A 12,727-nucleotide genomic window follows, 5' to 3' on the forward strand; every position below is an offset into this window, starting at 1 on the left:
AACAACAAATATAAACATCAGTCAATCCTGAATCCCATCTGGTGTACTTTGAACTGCCCGCATCCCCAACAATGCAGAGTGCCTGTCAATCAATAACATAATTAAAACCATGTGTAGGAGGTTAGGCTCAGCACCAAATGTACGCCCTCTCACCCCCCAATAAAAGAACATTATTGCCAAACCAAAGTTTCTAATGTCTGTTGCCTCTGCTTCCCTCTTCTGATATTCGTGGAAGGAGCTAGGACAGTGTGTTTCAAAATGATGACCTCAGCCACTTCAGTTCACCAGTGGCAAAGTGATGTTTTTCTGTGTCAGTCAGCTTTGGAGATTGCCCACACAGGGGTCGTTTCTCCCTTGTGGGTCAGGATAGTTGATCTAGGGAGTCGTTAACACAGCGTTGTAGGTCTCCATTCTCTTTTTGTGATTCAGCTGCGTTTTGGGTTGCTTAGTTTCTGATCGGGCCTCAGCCGTGGCTTGGAGCTTCCTAACGCGCCTCCAGCACTCCAACCACTCAGCAGGGTTTTCGGAGTACCAGGTCTTGCCTTCAGCCATTACCCTTAATTTTGCCAGGAACACCATCGAGTATTTGATTTAACGGCTGTGTAGGACCCTTTTGACTTCCAGGAAACTGCATCTGAATCTTTGGATTTTGAGAGTGAAATCTGGAAAGAGGGTTATCCTTGCATTTTCATATTTGATCGGGGGGCACTGTGAGCAGGATGACATTGCTGTGTTGATAATTGAAGAGAGGTGCAATTATGCGTTAAGGTGGAGCACCTGGTTTTAGAGGAGTGCCCTGTGTCTAGCGGTGCCTTTCCAACAAGACGTAGTTTGAGAGGCCCCTGGGTTGAAGCAATTTGAGTATGGGATCTTCAACGAAGAGGCCCACTGCTGGACCTTCCGAGCGTTCTGGTACTCCTATGATTCAGATATTATTTTAGCATGATCGGCTTTCAAAGTCCTCCAATCGGGTTTCTAGGGTAACTGTAGTGACTTGCAGGTCCTTGACCTGGGTTTTCAGTGCTACACTGTCTGTTGTGAGAATGGCAATTGTGTCTTCAACTTTTGCTACTCTGGCCCCCAGTGCTCGGTGATCTGTTTGTAGTAACGTGACCTCTGTCGTGACGGAGTTTATCTTACTCTCCAGAGAGGTACTAACCCCCTGAATGGAGGCCAAAATGTCCTGGGGCTTTGGGGGGCCTTGTTCATCTGACAATCGCTCCAACGGGGGTAGTGGAATGAGAGCTCCTGGTGTCTCCATGGAGCCTTTGGACAAAATATATTTTTCCAGCTCTATTTTATGGGAGGGACGTCACGATCAGCAAAGGTTGAGGCAGGGGGTGGCAACAGGGGCCAGAATGTTCTGGAGTCTGGGGAAGCAGACTGAGTACTCTCCGCCACCCACCAGGGAACTGTGTGTAGTCTCCCTGAGGCCTGTCTGTTTTCCTGCCTCCGCCTCTCCACTCCCCCGATTGAGTTGATCATCTCCTTGCGGGCGCTAAAGCATCAAGGGAGTCTATAATTTTAAAATTCCCCTATTGGGAGTTCTTAGTATGCATAGGTCACTGCATCCTGGCCCCTCCTCCATGAATAACCAGGCCCCACTAGGAGTATTTGGGGGTCCCAGTAGCTCTCTACAGGTATAGCCAGGCCTGGGGTATGGGAGTAGGGGCAATTGCAAAGCCAATCATCCGAAACCTGTGCGGACACCGGGGCTCAACTTATTGGGCACAGCCCACCACTAGCTCTGTAGCAAACCTAGGGGCCACCGGTAGGGGGAAATAATACGGAGCATAGATCCTTGGGGGCTCCCCTGCCTGTCTCACTTACGGGATTTGCATCCTTCAGTGCAGTCTCTGCAGGAGTTGTATGCGCCTGTTGACCCTGCGAGTCACTCCGCTGTGGGGGGGCCATCACAGCCGAGTCATTGTAGATGGGCGTCACCAGAGTGCTGTACTGTGTCAAGCGCTCCCCTTGTTGGGTATTAGATGCAGTCAGTGTCCTCCTTGCAGGACAGCCCATAAGGCCCTGGCCGTCGATATCTTCGCCAACCGTTCTGCATACCGCGGGATCCACTGCAGAGGTACACGTCACTAATAGCCTCATCTGAGCATCTCTTGGTGGGGTGAGGACGGGGAGCCCGTCACACAGCACGGCTCCACGTGGCTCCCTAACCGCTCTCAGTCCAGTAAGCCAGGCAGAGGTTTCTGCAGCCTGCACTGCATTTCAAGTGTCCAAGTTTCAGTTGGGGGGCCCGCTGGCTGTATATGTATGGTGGGGGTCTCTGCATGCAGGCCCAAGTCGTGGTGGCTTTGGAAGGCCAACAGATTGCCAGATTTATGGGGGGAGGTCAGTGGGTGTCGGGAGCCACACTAGGTTGCTGCCATCTTCCTCGGCTGAAGGCCACCCAGTGAGGGCATCAATGAATGGGAGCATAGGTTCTGAGGTGGCAGCTCCCAGTTGCAGAACCTCTGTCAAGAGATTAGTCTTGATGGCCACTGAGAGCAGTTGAAGGTCCAGGACCTCAGCTGCCCTCCTCACCACCACCACATAAGAAGCTCCCTCCTCCGCAGCCAAGGTAGGGGGAGAAAGCATGCCTGTATATGGAGAAGTGCCCAGACTGCTGACTTCAACCAAGTCCTCATGCCAGGCCATTTCAGATTCTTAAGGCGGTGGTTCCCAACCTTTTGTCTCCTGAGGACCCCCACTGAATCACTACTGGAAGCTGGGAGCCACAAAGTAATTTGTACAATTTATATTTCAAATATTAAAGCAGTAATTCACACAAAAACACACAAACAAGTACTCACCAAACAAATATTTGAATCACTAAAGATGTAATTATTTTATATTGAAAAAATATGCAAAAAATGAAAAATGTTATTGGGAAGGTTGGTACTGCATGTCGGCAACTAACTTTTCAATGTTTGGTTTTATTTAGAAAAGCTGAATCCTCAGGTCAGATTCTGCATTTCCCAAGCATTTTTTTTAGGTACATAAGATCTTGGAAAGCTTTTTCATATACTATGTGGTAGGGAAAGTAAGTTAAACCATAAGGGCCTCTCATCTTTCCATAGCCTCTCTGTCACATGTATTTGATTTTGTTTTATATCACCTCTCATACTAGTGTAGGGTGTCAGAGCACTTTACAGGGGACTACAAGGTGTAGAATTCACATTATCCATAATGGTAGGCATTTTATAAGAGTGCTTGGTCTGGAGAAGCACAAACTCAGGATTCAGAACATAACACAATGATTAGCGCTGACTTTAATAATAATGTATTTCTACGCAAGACAACCTTTTCTTTAGCAGTATAAGGATAATGAAAGACTGGGGAAAAAACATAACTCTCTCATTTGTTCCATGCAGTTATTTGATGGCAGTTCATAGCTCACGTGATTACAATTGTAACTTATGGCCTGCAAAGTAACAAAAGAATCTCTGTAGCAAGAGCAGTAACCCACTGTGCTATGCACATAAAATACTTTTCTTTGTATGATACACGTTCTTTGCAGCAGGGATAATTACCATCTGCGCTACCTTAGATGAGTCAAAACTGCCATTAGGCAAAACTCCCATCTCTCTCCCTCAGGTACATTAAGCACCAGAGTTATCTTGACACTTATTTTTGCTGGAAAACTGCTGGATGTACAAGGAACTTTGCAGTGCTTTTAAAGCTGCTGCACAAATGAAGTAACAAATATAAAAACATGCAAGTGTTTCTGTAGATGCCCCAGCTGGAGAAGTGCCTTCCTGCCGGCCCAGGCCTGCAGAACCTCTGGGAATGTGTCACAGACTCATGGGGGTCCTTGGACCACTGGTTGGGAACTGCTGTTCTAAAGGGTCCAGGGACCACTCCCATTCACCCCCAAGGCCTAGCCCAGAGAAATAGGGCTCAGGATGTGAGCAAGGAGGCAAAATTGCTACTGGCACTGGAGTTTGGGTTGTGTGACATCCATCCGGCTCCTTGTCGGAGTCAGGATCACAATGGGGACAGCGCTGCCAGTGGGCACAGAAGCCCCGGGGTTGTCTGCGTCGGGATTGGCATCTGGGAAGGTCGAAGTGGTATGACCGGATCCCTGGTAGCCCCTCAGTGCTAGGGCCAGAGCCTCCGCTGTGGAACCTGAAGAGGCCCCCTTCGACCCAGTAGAGCCTGAAGGTGCTCCATGCAGGGTTGGACTGCCCAAAAATGAGGCGCATGGCCTCATGGAAATCTTTTAGTTGGGCAGAGGTTGCTCCGGCTCCTGAAATTCATGGAGGTGTGGAGTTGGTCCAGGCACAGGTTCTGCAAAGAGCACTTCGACTTCTTGGATTTTATCTTGTGCCTCAACTTATCCGATAGCCCGAGGACTTTGAAGGGGATGATGATGACTTCAGACTCTGCGACCAGTCAGCGGACCTTCCTCTCGACCTGCGCTGAGTCGCATGAAGGTCACCATCAGCTTTAGTGACAACTCCCTCAGAGCCTTCGGATGCATGGCCCGACACTCAGCACGATTTCAGGTGCAGATGACAATCTGCAGGGCTTGAAACCTGCCTTCTTACAAGACATCCCTCGACACACTAGGAGAAAAGTCTTGAAAAAAACTTGACAATAAGTCAAAAAAGACCAGTCAAAAATTGACTGAGGGGTAGCTGTCTGTGGATCAGTGCTGGCTGGCACGGAAAGAAAAGAAGGTCTTCGATGCACGTGGGTGGCACCTATGACGCTAAGCTGATTGACACCACCTACTGGCGTGCTGGGGTCTGCTCATGAAAATGTCCCAGGTCCAGTCTGATACCTGGGAAGAATTCAAAGGTGAAGAATCTGCAGCTAGAAGTCCCTATCAGAATTATCATTATTTTTTAGCAGGCTACCTTGCGAGCATGTTGAGTGGCAGTGGTGCCCATTACTGGCGTCTGCTTTAGTTTTAGTCAGGAGACGGGTAAGGTCTATGTCATACCCAGCTCAAGGGCTATGTAGATGCTCAGGTATTGGAAGCTGAGGAGTCTTATGGGGATTCAAGTTTGCCACAATGTAACCTTGGCATCACCGCGAAGTAAGATCAGCAGGGACTTACTCTTGCTCACCTTAAGGCCAGAGGCCCCCTCGTAAAGACCCTGGACGTGGAATCAACTGGGTTCCAAGAGGTGTGGGTTGGCTAAGAACAGAAGGACATCTGCCGCAGAGAGGGGAAATTCTCTCCTCACCCTCTTCTTCTCACTGCAAGCCACAGATCTGAACATCACAGCACATAAGTCTGATGAGGGGTTCTATGGCTAATGCAAAGAAGAGCAGGAAGAGCGGGCAACCCTGATTGGTACCCAAGTGGATGGGAAAGTGCTGAGGGTTTAGAGTAGAGGAACTGCGTATGTATTCAAAAGCGTTGACCCAGGGTATTGCATTCAAGGACCTTGCCCAGGAAGGACCAATCATGAGTTGAATGCCTCTTCAAAAATGATTAAGAGAAGGGTGCATGGTTCACGGATTTCTCGGAGGTGAGCCAGTGCACTGTACACAAGCCATATGCAGTGGTGGGTTTTTTGCTGAGAAAAAAACACACTGGTCCAGATGGATGAAGGTGGGAAGAAATAGATGGACCCTGTTGGTGAGGATTTTAATTAACATTTTGATCTTGGTGTTGAAAGGATAGTGACAGGCCGTCATCCTGTGCAGTGGTATTCGGGATAGCCCGACTTGGGGATGAATACAATGGTTGCTGTGTCAAGCTTGGGAGAGAAGGCGCCCTTCACAGATGCTTCCTTATAAAGTGTAAGCAGGTGGGAAGAGAGGATGGTGCAAAAGTTGTCATAATATGCAGGGGTAAACCTGTCTAAGCTGGGTGTACTCACTGAGTTCATCCTGTGGATCACTTTCTCTATTTCCTTAACAGTAATGGTTATGTCGAGGTCTACCCAGGATGCTGTAGAAAACTAGGAAGAAGGTGTATAAACAGTTTATCCCATGGATCGCCTCCTCTAATTCCTCAACAGTAATGGGTATGTTGAGGTCTCCACTGGATGCTGTAAAAATTGAGGTTAGAGTCTCTGTCAAAAGGCATCTATGGCATCTATCTCAGAAGAGCGGCAGGCCATATGGGCTGTAAGATCCTGAATTGTTAAGACTATTATGGAGGTCAGATCTTTGGTGGACATCCAATATACCACTTTTCTGGTCTTGTTGCCATACTCATATGCACCAGAGTTCTACAGATAACCTCATTTAGGGTATCGTGCCACAGATCACTGTGGGAGCTCCGGAGGTGATAATATCTGACTTGGGTGAAGTGTTAAAATCATCAGCTGTGGTAATGCCATTGGGGAAGGTTGGGATGGTGCACTCAAGTGCCTTAAGGGTGGGGATGGGTGTCTGAGGCAGCACATGGGGACTAAAGGAGCATGGGGTCCCCCATCATCTCTGAGACCGTAGAGGATGAGATCGTGAAGTAGTCAATCTTGGTTTTGATGCTTGTGGTCTTGTCCTTCCTGATGGTGGTGTGATTGACTGGGGGCTCGGGGACAGGAAAGCCAAGGAGCCACAGAAGATCACTGTACACAGAGTTGCTCCCCAGGGCAGTATGTCCACAGGGTGGTTGGGTACTATGCAGGGGTAAGGGGGAAGGGTTATTGCAGGTGAACATGCAGCAGCCCTTTCAACAGCTTGTTTGCCTGTTGGTCTTCAGGGAAGGCAGCATGAGCAGCCGGGAGCAGATTGGGACCTACTCAGGGGAGGGTCCCAGAGACTAATGTAAGGTATGGACCTTTTGGGGCCCTCAAGGGATCTTGGTGGCCTGAGGCAGAGAAGGCCCCAGGTAATAGGGACCTCCCTTTAAAGGACCCAGGCCAGTTTCAGGGCAGGTGTCACAAAGGTGAGATGTGGGGGGCCCCCGAGGTGGGTAGGAAACTCACCAGTTGACTGCTGCTGGGTGTGGGCCGGCACTGTAGAAGCTCAGTGGTCGGGAAGGTAGTCCTGGGAGCCAACAAGCAATCCCCTTCTCTGGCTGCAGCAACGCGGAGAAGGAGCTGTGACCCTGTGTGTGGGCCACAGCAAGCCACCACTCCAGTGATGACTCAGGAGCAGCCCCGCTGCAACGGCGTTCACCGCAGCGCAGGTCTCACCTTTTCTCATGTTAACTATCTCTCAACTGGAAAGGTTGTGAATCAAGGTGCCCCTCAAGGTTGTATCCTTGCTTGGACCCTATTTAATCTTTACATTGAACCACTAGGGGCTTATTAAAATAGGCTGGGATCCTATATCATCTCTGTGGTGACGACATACAGCTCTACTTTGTTATCCTCCGCACACGGCATCTCACTCCTCGCCAGCACCCTCAACTCCATGCAAGAAAGAACAACTTTTCATCACCTAAAACTGAATCACTCTAAAACCAAATTCCTTATCTCCACCTCAAACTCTCCACCTCCTGTTCAATCATGGATAAGTAATTTGGGGGTGTGGCTGGCAAGATGGCCGACCGGGTGTGCTGATTTGGAACTCCCGGCCTGCCTGAATTATCCTGAGGCATTTTCCCACCTGCTGGTGCCCGAAGCGCCTCTAAACTAAAGGCGCTGATACCACTGAAGCAGTGATCAGAAGCTGGGAGGTCGAGTGAGGCCCTACCACTCGGAGTGCAGCATGAGCAGCCTGGTGGGACCTGACTGTTGCACTGGTCGCATGCGCTTCCTGGCACCAGCTGAGACGGAGGGCACTTGATGAACACTTTTTGACTGGGGAGCACAAGGACAGCACCCAAGCCCAGCCTGTTGCTTAGAGGGAGATGGGATCGGTCTGGCGGTGGAATTCGCCTGCCTCAGGCACGCTGTGCAGTGTGGCCTGACTTGGGCATGCTGCGCAGTGCGGCCTGATTTGGGCATGCTGCACAGTGCGGCCTGACTTGAGTTGCCCCATCATTGTTCTGGAGGCCTTGCACTGCTGTAGCTCACAGGCCCTTCAGTTGAGCTGGGGCGGTGTACCACTTTCTCCTTGTTCTCCTTTCCTGGACCTGCCTTGCCAGCAGCGGCTCGACTTGCCTTGTGGCATGGAGCGGTGCCGCAGTGGTGTCCGGGTGTGCAGAGGCCCATCCTGGGATGCACCCTGGGCTGTTGGGAACCTTGCCAGAGACGGCACGCCAGCTTCCCCAATGAGGCTTGGAAGTAACAGGAGCGTGGCGCTGCACTGCCTACGCTACGCTCAGGGGTGCCTCGCTGTCCATCCCCCCCCACAAAACCCCCACAGTGTTGCTCTTTGCCTGGTTTTGGCACTGAGTGAAACTGCCGGATGCGTCCCTGAAGCAGCTGTGGTCCTGTGGCTCCTCCAAGTCTGGCATTGAGAGGGCCTGGACGAATTGGGGACAGTGAAGAGGGCTTTCCACCATGTCCTCTGCTGGATTTTGACTTGCCCCAGTGAACGCTGTGCAGCGGAAGGAGCCAAGCCAGGGATTGGAGGAGCAGGGTTGAGGAGAGACTGCTTGGACCCTGAGACAGTTTGGGTAGCACTCTCACAGAGGGGTTCAGAGTTATCCTGCCATTGACAGGTGAGCAAACGGAGGAGTTGTGTGCTGGGGTTACATGACCCAGTTGGTGAACTGTGAATTAAGTAGTGTGGCTCTGGTGCCCCCGTACATAGTCCTGATATGGGCAGAGATATGGTGCCAAACAAACTAAAATGGACCAATTTATCGCTACTGGCCATATGGACGCAGTTGAGTGACACTGGAGCAGGCCTCCCGGCTCCCCTGGGCTGTAACGGCACCCAAAAACTGCTGATTGAGGCTTCCTGCGCCAGCATCAAGGCAAAGATCAACTCAAACACCTTAGATGTGAACCTCCCGAGAACGGACCTCCGCAAGGTTGGGACTGATCAGTGGCAACGTAACAAGTTGTCCAGATGCAGGAGGAATTGTTGTCCCTCAAGGTGGCTAACCTTACGACACAGATGCAGAGGCTAGAAACGTGTGAGACATGCTGAGGGTCAGTCAAGGAGGTGCAATCTGCGTTTTGTTGGATTCCCTGAAAGGGATGAGGGCACCACTCCCAAGCTATCCCTGTGAAGGTGGCTCAAAGAGAATATCCCAAGGACTGCCTGTCATCAGTTTTTGTGGCAGAAAGGGTGCACCACTCTTTGGCGCCACCCCCTCCCATAGGGGAGCAGCTCAGACAATAATAGTGAAACTCCTCAATAACAGAGACAAGGATGCCATTCTCTGTGAGGTCGGGTGCGAGGGTGACCAGAAGTTTGAAAATCACATTATTCATATTTTACCTGTCTACACCCAATTTGTCCAGCAACGAGGCAGACGTTTGCTGGGGTCAAACAGAAATTGAAAGCTGTAGGCCTCATTGTCTATGCTGCTCTACCCTGCAATACTTGGGTGCTCCATGATGGGTGTTCACACTTCTTTCCCAGAGGAAGTGTGGGACTGGTTGGAGGTCTGTGAGTAGGGCCATCCCCTTGGTCAGGGTCCAGGGAAAGCAGCAACTAGGTTGTAGAGAAAACACCACAAATGGGATGCCGCCGGGGGAAGAAGGGAAAGACAGTTCTTTATTGTATGTTCTGAGACTTGGAAAATCAATAAAATAATTTACCAAAAGAAAAACGCAATGCTGTTGTGCCCGCGGGCCAGGCAGCGGGGGAGATCGGCCTCTGGCACCCGGGTGGTGGTGCGGCAAGATGGGACCCTGGATTTAGAGACCTAGAGTCAGGAGAGGGAGGAGGCTAGGGCACTTGTTGAGGAGGTTACTTCGGCTACATCAGAGGACACTGGCTCTGAAGTGGTGGAAGATACGCCAGACTTGGACACTAAATAACCCCCATTTTTCTGTTCGATCCACAAGTAATCGCTTCTACATTAGGTTTTGTGCTTGGATCTGCCTGGCCCACTGGGAAAGGTCCTGGATCAATCTGTTGCCCCGCTGTGGCCCAGATGGGGAGGTGGGGAGTTTGAGCTGACATGGACATTGCCAAGAATGCCTGGGATGCTACACTGGTAACTGTGTCTGTCCTTTTATGCTGATGCTGGTTCCCTTTAACTGAGCTGGGGATATCTGGGGGTGGGGAGAGGGTTTGCGGGCAGGGGTATTGGCCCTGTGGCTTCTTCCCTCCACTTTCTTTCCTCCATTGGTCTGTCCACGTGGCCTTGTCACATGGTACGTACGGCATCTGCAGCCCAATGTCATCCAGCTTCAGGAGGCACATTTGAGGGGGACTTAATGTCACTTTCTAGATTGAGGGGTCTACATGGTACTGGAGCATGCAGAGTACACCTCTGGCTCGAGTGGAGTGGCAATTCTGGTTAAGAAAAGAAAATGTTTCCTGGTTTCCAGAACGTGGATAAACCAGAAAGGAAGATATGTGGAAGTCAAGGACCAGTGGGGCAGGATGTCAGTTACACTGGTCAGCATCAATGCACCCTCTGGACTTTAGCAGCCTGTCCGTGACCAGGTTGTGGCCATACTCGTGGAGGCTGGCCCAGTGTCCATGTTGAGGGCAGAGATTTTAACAATATCATGGTCCGGGGTTTGAATCACTCGAGTGTGGCGGTTATACTGGCAGCAGTCAAGATGCTTGAAAGGTTTGCACAACTCCTGGGCTTCTGAGATTTGTTGATGTGACAATATTCCAGGAGTAGGGACTACTCTTACATCCCCAGAGTACAGAGGGTTTTCTCCCAGCTAGACTATCTGCTTTTACATACAGGAGAGGCGATCGCAGTCCCCCAAACGGAATATCTTGCTCGAGGCATGTTGGACCACTCCCCCCTCTGAAATACATGGGAGGGCAAAGGTCATCCGCAGGGTGCGATTTGGCAGCTGAATACGTGGGAACTGGTGGAGGTTGCGACCAAATTCCAGATTGATTTTATGCTTTATTTTCAAGAAAATATAGGGAAGGTTGAGTCAACGATGGGAACCCTATACGACAGTACTGGGAGATAAGGTGCAGAATATCTTGGCCTGCAAAAGGGAAGTGGTGGAAATAGAATGCCTGGAACATCGGGTCACAAACCTTGAGGGCTTCCCTGGAGATTGAACTGATCCCAAGCCTTGCGTTCCCTGGCGGTACCCCGGTGATAATACCAAGATCTGGCCACGGGGGAGGTATGCAGGCAATTGCTCGTTACGCGGCATCGTCTTTATGATGCAGGAGACAAAGCAGGCAAGTGGCTGGCATAGCTTAGTAAATGGGACACAGCATCCTGGTGGGTCTATAGAATCACAGATGAGATAAGAATCGCCCACTCGACTGATGTAGTCATTGCAGAGGCCTTTACCACCTACTATGCCTCGTTTTATATGGCACTCGATGACATCACCCTGGATGAAGTCACGGCAGCCATTGCAAAACTGAAAACGGGAAAGACACAAGGGCAAAACTGCCTCCTGGCTGAGTTCTTCAAAAGATACTGGCTCCCCATATGGTTGACCTCTCTAAGGAGGCAAGGGAACGTACCGCGTTACCTCAGGATGTGCAACCACTGTTGTGATTCATAAGCATGGTAAGCCCGTAGTCAACTGCAGTTCCTAACACCCAATCTGTTAAATATTGAGAAGAAAGCGCTGGTTACCATTCTAGCCTCGAGGCTCCTGACAGTGATTGTCACACTTATTGATAGAGACCAGTCGGGCTGGACTTACCTGAATTCGGCCCACTGAAGGGACGGCTACTACTAGAGGAGCTATCCTCTAAAGCTGTCTCCCTCATATATGAGGCTCAATAACCACATGCTGGATAAACTGACCGAACTGAGGGAAAGGTGGTGCCAGGTGGTGGGAGATCTGGAGGACATAAATTGGGAATCAGTCCTGATGCACCAGAGGGAGGTGGCAATAAAATCCTGCCCGACAGCAAAAAATTCAACATTGGGTATACTATGACAGTCACCGCTTATATCATACGGGAAAGGCAGCCTCCCATGTCTTTCTTTTCTGTGGAGGGGCGGGGGCTCCTATATCTACATGCTCTGGAGTTGCCTTGATATCCAGAAATACTGGTCACGGGTGGCAAGAGAATTGGGTCGAGTGGTGGGCGAAATCATTCCTCTAGACCCCATGTATATCCTGTTGGGACTGCTGGGAGATGTTGATGTCCCCAGGGCAAAGCTTCTCTTTTGTAACTTGGGACTGGCGGTGGTCATGCAAGATGTGGCACAGTACTGGGATGCCAGAAACCCCATCATTGCAGGATTGGAAGAGAGGGATGGACTGATATTTGGCAGCTGAGAGGGTCACTTGCCAGGCCAGGGGGTGTCTACACAAATTTCACAAGGTTTGGGATAAGACATTATGTTATCCACCTCTCATCAGAAACTGAGACTCCCTTGACATAAAAGAATTGCTGTATTACATGTGGGGGGCTTGCTGTAATCATTATTGTGATTTATGCGGTCTATGGAAATGTCATGTCAATGTCTGATATATTTGAACAGGTGGGCGTGTGCTTGCCTCCTTCAGTTTAAAAATGTACCACTGGCTGCGTGTTTGTCCCTTTATGCACTTTTAGCTACATTATCTATAAAACAAGAAAACCAACTAAAGATATTTAAAAAAAAATCATGGATGGATAATCTGAACATTCTTAACAGTAAACCTACCATTTGTGACAGTGCCAAATCTCTGAGTGTCATCCAGGACAAAGACTTAACCTCCAATCCCAAATCAACACCATTGCCAAAAATGCATGCTTCCAACTTCGCCTTCTCCAGGGGATTCGATTTTACATTTCTAAGGAAGACCTGAAAACTCTTTTC

This window comes from Pleurodeles waltl, chromosome 4_1, assembly GCF_031143425.1.
Source record: "Pleurodeles waltl isolate 20211129_DDA chromosome 4_1, aPleWal1.hap1.20221129, whole genome shotgun sequence".
NCBI classification, from domain to species: Eukaryota; Metazoa; Chordata; class Amphibia; order Caudata; family Salamandridae; genus Pleurodeles; species Pleurodeles waltl.